Genomic DNA, 8,945 nt, shown 5'->3' on the forward strand with positions numbered 1-8,945 from the left:
CTAGATCTAGAGATTAAATTACAATATACAATTATTCCTGATACAAAATGCTACAAATATTTTTGTTTATATTTTGCTCTTATGCTACATTGAAAGTTCATGTTGATATCTTGTAATCAAGTGTTACAAAAAGATTTAAAATCATAAGAAAATTTTAATCCCGACTTTTTGTTTTTTTGTTTTCATATACCATTTTTGTTTACTCGTCACATCCGTGTTTTATTTGGCCTTTCAATATTTTTATTGCATCTAGAGTAACGATTGTAAACAGTATATTTGATGTGTTTTTCTATCATCAACTATAAAACTGTAAAATGATAAATGCTAATGAATAGTAATAATAGAAAGCAAATATGATCACTTCTTAGCAGCGAAAGTTTAAAGGGACTATGTATCGAATAATTTCGTATCCTATGTATATACACCGATGACAAGATTAACATTCAGTATTATAGCTATGTTGGATGATCATCAACTTTCTTAAATCAAGGTTTGTGTAGTGTCAATGTTACTTCGAATCATTCTTTTCTATCTAAATGTAGGTTTCTTCTTTTTGCTGTCATTATATATATACACCAGAGAGAGGTAATGACAACCATTTTAGGTGGTTCCAGACGACCTTATATTGCATATTTAGTTAAAAATATCTAGTAATCCAAACCTCTGGAATGACAAAAATAGATAAGAATATATTTTTTTTTGTGTGAATAGTATCTATCTCATGAGTGCAAGGAAACTATTATCACTCTGTTATCGTTGCTTACCGTATGTTATAATAGTTTTCAAAGGTACCTGGCTTATAATCTAATACGCCAGACATGCGTTTCGTCTATATAAGACGCTCAGATCAAAAAAGTTATAAAGCCAAACAAGTAAAAAGTTGATGAATATTGAGAACCTAGAATTCCGAATAGTTGTAACAAATACGGCTAAGGTAATCTTTGCCTGCGATAAGAAATGTCTTAGATGTCACTAAAAGTGCTGACTACTGGCCTGGTGATACCCTCGGGAACTAAATGTCCAGCAGCAGTGGCATCGACCCAGTGGTGTAAATAGTTATCAAAGGTATAGTGTTTCTTATTTCTTATGGAGCAAAAATACTGCAATCTGATTGGTTGACTACCCCGGTGTAAATAACACCCCACCCTTGTTCACCCGGGGATAAATAAAATTTTGTCAAAATTAAAAAAAAAAAATGAAATTATGCCAAAAAAAATAAAAAATTAAAATTTTGCCAAAATAAAGATAAAGATGAAAATTTAGAGAAAAAAAATAATAAGAAGAAAATTGCTAAAAAAAATTAAAAAAAAATATTTTTTTTCTAAATTTTTCAAAAATATTTTGTTTTTTTGTTTTTTTGTAAACTCATAAGAAATAAATTCGTTATCTTGGTGTAATCAGGGGTGTACGGAATTTTACACCGTTGTTGAAAATTCATACACCCATTCGGCTGCGCCTCAGGGTGTATGAATTTTCAACAACGGTGTAAAATTCTGTACACCCCTGATTACACCAAGATAACTAATAATAGCATATTATTTGATAATTCCATAACGTTTGTTACATTTTACACTGTTTCATGTTTTGTTTTTCCGGACCTTTAATAGAAAAGGAATTCTTCTAGGGAAATTGGTACTTCCTGTAGTTCATCAAATATATGAGCAATGGTATTTTTATTGGCATGTTTAACAATTAACGAGTATAGAATCAGTTCAATAGATATATGAACTTTCTTCAATTGTAAATACAATATCAAATAGTCTACATTAAAAAGTTTGATATCGGACTCTAAATTGGTTTTGTAGAAGCTCTGGCTTTTAGTTCCTGGATTATAAATCGTTTGTAATCTCTAGAAACTATGTAGAATAAAATGCTATAAGTAGGCGAAACAAACAGTGCGTGCTTAATTCAAAAATTACATTTAAGTAAAAAATTAAGAAAGCAGGACATGTTAGTTTCCTAGAATTAATGGTTGTCATGGAAACAGTTAAATGCGTAGCAGTCGATTATTTAACGAACTCAAAGCATATTAATTCAAAGTTTCATTAAAAGTCGATATTCGGAAAACTAACTGGCATAGCAAATAAGTCAGTTTAGATTTTATAGGTTTTTCCGAGTTTTGAAAAGACATCATAGCTTGGATTTTGCAAAATGAAAGAAGTCCCATTTAAAGAGCAAGATCAAAAGTAATTTTGTGATCGTCTTCAATACCTATGTAACATTTGCCGCTGGTTATTATATATCCATCACCTCGTTTGAATGTAGTACAGATGTTTCAACCATCTTGGATCGTAGATGACCATATATGAATATTCGGTCAAGATTTTACCTGAACAAACCACATCATGATGAAGAACTGCAATTCATATTCATGTTACTTTTAATAATGAATGAAGATGATTTGATCCTAATAAACAAAACATGAACACGATTGTTTTACTGATTAAAGATATTTGTCAGACGGCGATAAACAAAACCAATATATATATATGATCCAATTGATTTATTAGAATGGCTCAGTAGTGTTCTGGAAAGTGGAAGGTACGATTTTGGATCACATCGGTCTTAAAATATCTTTGATTTCCAGATACATGAACTGAGAATTTAGTATTTTGTTGACCATATATATCCTATAATGAGTTTAACAGTCATGAGTTCAGTTAAATGTCGACTTGATGATTGTGTCCTTATCTTTCTATCTTTCTATATACACTGCCAAAATGCTTTTGCCTGACGTTTGAGCTCCGTGTCAATTAAGTGGAACGTTATTTGTAAGATCAATAAATGAAGAATCTTGTGATATAGGTCATTCTAATGACGTCACACTCAAATAGTGTTATCACATCTTTTTCAATATTCATTGTTTTTGCAGATGCTTAAAACATGTTTATACACGTTTTATTTTCGATCATCATAACTCCTTAATGACCTTTGTCCTGCATCTATTTCATATCCTTTATTATCTCTTTATTTTTAATATCAGTTTTGCCTGACGTTTGCGTTCTGTGTCAATTAAACCGAAATGTTCTTTGCAAGAACAATAGATGAAAAATCTTGTGATTGAGATATTTTAAATGACGTCACTCTCAACAGGTGCTTTCACAACATTTTTAATATTTATCTTCATATTTTTTTATGCTTAAAAGATGTGATTAATAACGGTTTCACATGTTTCGTTTCGATCATGATAACTCCTGGGCCTAAATCTATTTTCATATCATTTATAAGTTCTTTATTTTTTTTAAATAAGTTTTGGATTTTCAAATAATTTGGCCTCGGCCGGCATCAAAGAAGAGGCATTTATTGTCGAAATGCGCTTCTGGTGCAGAAAATTAGTACTAATCTTATTTTATAATATTTTGTTTGTATCATAAAGCAATTTAACGAGAATGCTTACGATATTTTTACTTAAATTCTAGAATTTATTTTAACAAAATCCATTTCATAATATTTCTGTCAAATTTCCATAGTTTTCTCTAGTCACGTGATAGTGCCTACTTCCTGCATTACTATTATAAATTATGAGAGTTTTGTAAACTGAAAGCTTGCTACAAGCAAGAACTTAAAGAAACTGATTTAAGTAAATCATGGTTTTGATGTAATATGTGAGTGTACTTTATTAGTAAAATAAGCTGTTTTTTTTACAGTTTGTTAAATAACTTCAATTTGAATTATTCGACATATCTCTTTGAATAACAGCCGCTTTCTCAACATTTAATATTTAATTTGAATTATAATCAAATAAGAAGTTTCACTTAGGTAGCTAGGGATATTTCTTTTAATCATTTTCATTCGATCAAACTTAAAGTTCGAATATTTTAAGGCATCATGCAATCAAAATGCACGTTATATATGTATCTGCTTGCCTCTCATTTTACTAACAGATTATCTACTCGAAGTATTCATATAAAGTTATTTAATATTGCTCAAACTTTAGTAGTTTTTTTTTATATGTGGGGGATTTTGAATACATATGCATATTAACTTGAGGAAAAGTATATTCACCGCGCAAAACGTCACGTGCTTTTACGTGTATAATTTTGGTTAAAAACGTTGGATTTATAATTGGTCTTGGTAAATAAGTTCCATTACAGACACTTCTCTCTGAATATTGAATATTACAATTATTGTCTTTTGTTTAGGTAGATATGTAGTTTAATTGAGTTTTGAAAAAAACACGATTCTTCTCTGCTGTTGTCCTCGATGAATATTAGTTTTTCAAAGTCCAATAAAACCACGGCGCATTTACCTAGGCAATAAACTCATCATAGATACCAGGATTAAATTTAGTTTTTACGCCAGACGCGCGTTTCGTCTTCAAAAGACTCATCAGTGACGCTCGAATCCCGAAAATTTAAAAGGGCCAAATAAAGTACGAAGTTGAAGAGCGTAGAGGACCAAAAAAGTTTTGCCAAAAAGACAGTTACTGTATATTATTCAATATTGCTAAATCTTAAGTAGGTTTTTCTATATGAAAGGGATTTTGAATAAATAAGCATATTCACCTGCGGAAAAAGTATATTCACCGCGCAAAACGTTGTGTGCTATTACGTGTATAATAACGATACAATGTTTAACGTTTAGTCTGTTTCGGTAAATAACTGTTATTTTATACATATTATCTTCTCTCGGATTAAGGAATAAAACAATTATTGTCTTTTGTTTCGGTAAATATGTGGTTTAAACCTCAGTGAATATTAGTTTTTTCAAATGTCAATAAAACCACACATTACCTCATCAAAAGATAGTAATTGTATATTATTCTTATTATTACATTGACAATGGGCTTTTCAAGGAACTATATCATTTTCTATACATTTCTACATTTCACATCAAATAATAATTTAATTTTGGATGTAACGCGTCTTCTGATTGGCTGACGTTATTTTGTTATGAGCCCATAGACATAATTTAGTCATGTGACCGTGACGTCATCAACGTTTTTTCATGGTTTTCTACGGTTTAAAATGGAATTTAGAATTAAATTTTTAATTTTTCTGTCTATTCGAAATAACATAAAAAATGTGGTGCACACTGTTAAATAACCCGCTACGCGCGTTATATTGTCACTAGCGCTTTCATGCCTTCTGGAAATCTTCATGCGACGTTTTAACAATGTCCTTGACGACACTGCCGTTGGTAACGTTAATTACGTTACAATAACGGTAAGTGGAGATACATCAAACGTGTTTACGTAGATCCGTTTAATTTTGGCTGAAATTTCTTTATAAAGTGTGCTTCCTTTGCCAGTCTTTTATATTTATTCGATTCTTTCATTTTATAGAACGGATAAACGGTAAATTTTTCACTACTGCACGTTTCGTAATGTTCGCTCACATCTTGCATTCGTGTGGATGGGTCTCGTATATGTTGTCTTAGAACACGGACTCTTCGACAAATTGAATTACCAGTCTGTCCGATGTACCATTCTTTGCAAGTGCTGCATACAATACAGTAAATTAGGTTTACCGTTTTGCAATTAATGTCTGCATTTGGAACAATGGTTTGGCCGTTTTTTAATGTTATTTGTGGGCCGGTTGCCATATATTCACAAAGACCACATCTAGGGTCATTACATTTTAAACGTTGTATTGTATTCCATTTGGGTCATAAAATTTAGCCCTTGTTAAAATCTTTTTAAGATTTAATGACTGTCTCTTACATTTCATGAATTTTTCTGTAGGGAAAAGCTTTTTTCTAATTTTTTCGTTTTTTGTAAAACCGGCAAATTTGCTTTTATGACGTTGAATATATCAGATTGTACGGGTTATGAGTGCTAACAAACGGAATAAGTTCTGTATTACTCTCTTTACGTGCTGTGGACCTGAGTTCCGTCATTGGTATTGCTTTTGCCTTTTCTATTCCCTTATCTATTAGTGGGTTTGGATAGTTTTGTTCTTTCAAAAACACCTTTAGTTCATTAAAACGTAATTCCTTCGTGAACTCATCACTTACAATTGTACATACACGTCGTGCAAGACGAAACGGAATGTTTCGTTTCGTATGTGAAGGATGACATGAAAGAAACTTCAGGTATATATGGGTGGGTGTTCGTCTTCTTATAATATATATCTGTGGTTAAGGTTGTTCCATTCTTTAATATAAAAATATCTAGAAATGGCATCTATGTTCGCTTGATTCGATGGTAAATTTAATCGAACGATGTAATGTGTTTATCAGACTATGAAACTTCGCTAAATTGTGACTTGTGTTTAAAATGACAAAACAGTCGTCTAAGAATCGCTTCCATTTCGATTTTATGTACACTTTAAAAGCTGTATCAAATTCACTTTCAACTTGTTGATACATTTTATCCTCCAAAAATCCCATCACGAGAGTTGCGTATGTTGGAGCAACTTTTGTTCCCATAGAAGATGGACGAAAGATACCAAAGGGACAGTCAAACTCATAAATCTAAAACAAACTGACAACGCCATGGCTAAAAATGAAAAGGACAAACAAACAACAGCACACATGACACAACATAGAAAACTAAAGAATAAACAACACGAACCCCACCAAAAAGCTAGGAGTGATAGCTGTACCAGAGATCTGTAAATAATATTTTCCATCAAAGAAAAAGGTGTTATTATCTAGTATGATTTTCAATCCCTCCAACAAAAAAATATTCGAAAATCTTTGGTCGATAATATGCCTATATGGCTCTATATACGATATTTATCCACTCGAGACAGTTAAATTTTCAAATTTAAAACGCAAGGCTCGCCGAGTTTTTTAAATATTTAAAATTTAACTCTCGAGAGTGGATAAATATCGTATCACACGAGATTTGGTGGTAAAATCTGTTTATCTAATGATTTTCAAACAATACGCAGGCAAACTTTTTCTCCTTTGCGACTGATCTGCAAAAAGATGTGTTCTATTTAAGTGACGTCACCAGGCATGGTCGCCTTTTTCATGCCGTCACAATAGGAATCTCAGAGGAAAACAAGACAATTCGACGTCATAATCAAATTTTAACCAATGAAGAACTGAGATCAAACGGACAACATGTTGATTAAGTTTTTTATACAATGGGTGCAGAAAGGGACAATTTGACGAAGAATTAGAGAAATATGTTAATATTACTTTATGCGACGTCATCGACAACGTCTTGACAACACCTTTTGATGTATGACGTCAGAGTTGTGAATTAAACTAGTTTTATTTTGCTGGAAAATCATGGCAATTCATTGCAACCTATATAATCAACAAAATTAACTTTACAAGTAACTCTGTCATTTCGCCCTCATCACCACAAACGAACAAATAGCGGGTTATTATTTTTTTCAACAACAGAGCTTCCTAATGGCACTAATCCTCAAGTATCTATAACTGAACATTTCACAGAACATAATATTATCATCTTTTAGTTTATGTCTGAACCTTCGCAAATCAAAATAAAGAATAAAAGAAACATTTTTGCATAGGTCCAAATTATATTTACTAAATTAGTGGTCATACACATCTCAAAAACTAAAAAAAAAAAAAAAAAAAAAAAAAAAACAGCAAAAGAAACTCAGACAAATTAACTGGACGACATCCAGATCGTAATCAATGGCAAATGGATCAATATATTAAAGAGCAGACATACAGATGAGCACTTAACCACAAGGGCAAAAAATATCAGCTTTGTAATATTAAAATCTAAATGTACTTTGATACAGTTGAGCACTCAAATAGAAAACCAAATACCATCTAGTAAAACAAGAAAGATTAGACTTGCTCGTTATGAACTCACGTAATCTAGCTCAGCATAAATACTTATAAAAGTTCATTAAAAAAAACGTAACGTTAGGTGAAATGTGGTTCAATTTTCCTTTCAGAAAATAATAAAATGTACTTGGACAAAAACATGGATTTATTGATTTGCTGACGATGCATAGAGACATTATCTTACGGAAGCGTATTAGCGCCACACATTTTTTTTTTTTATTTTTCTTCCTATGTTTGCGTTATAACGCAAACCTTTGCGTTATAACGCAAACATTTGCGTTATAACGCAAACCTTTGCGATATAACGCAAACCTTTGCGTTATAACGCAAACCTTTGCGATATAACGCAAACCTTTGCGATATAACGCAAACCTTTGCGATATAACGCAAACCTTTGCGTTATAACGCAAACCTTTGCGATATAACGCAAACATTTGTTTTATCTTATTTCTTATTTAAGATTCAAAGGAAACAGTAGTTATTAATGGACGAGGCTGGATATAATAAAATTTATCACCTTTGTAGTAATTGCAAAGTAAACTACTTGAATAATTAGATCATATCAATGACTAATAATGAGCATAATAATATAAGAAGATGTGGTATGAGTGCCAATAAGAAAACTCTCCATCTAAGTCACTATTCGTAAAAATAAACCATCATAGGCCGAATTACGGTCTTCAACACGGAGCATTGGCTCACACTAAACAACAAACTATAAGGTCCCCAAAAACGATATCCAAGTTACTACTAGTATATATATTACAAAGAAAATTGAGTAAATTGAGGTTATACCTAAGAAAAAAATCAACCCTGCTAATATAGCTATAACCGAATATAAATATACTTCCAAAGTAAGCTCTCGTTTGAGAACTGTGTAAAGTAGGTTACATTCAAACAAGCTACCCTTTGGCAATAAATGTATAGAATGAAGATGTTTCATTAATAAAATTATGTTCTCTCTATTCAAATTGCTACCCAAAGCATCTTAAAAATACTTCATTACATTGAAATGAAAATTCAATGACTTTCTATCAAAGAATCTTGATCATATTCTGAGATTTAAAAAAAATGTTTCCTTATTAATAATTCATTTTAAAGCAGAAAGATCATTTTGTCTATTTGACTTGGAGGTTTCACAATTGTATGACATTATTTTTGATCTTTCAATTTTAATATGACTATATACTATATCTATTTTCTTGTTAAATTATATACTTTTCTGATGC

The sequence above is a fragment of the Mytilus galloprovincialis genome, chromosome 10 (genome assembly GCF_965363235.1).
Source record: "Mytilus galloprovincialis chromosome 10, xbMytGall1.hap1.1, whole genome shotgun sequence".
NCBI lineage: Eukaryota > Metazoa > Mollusca > Bivalvia > Mytilida > Mytilidae > Mytilus > Mytilus galloprovincialis.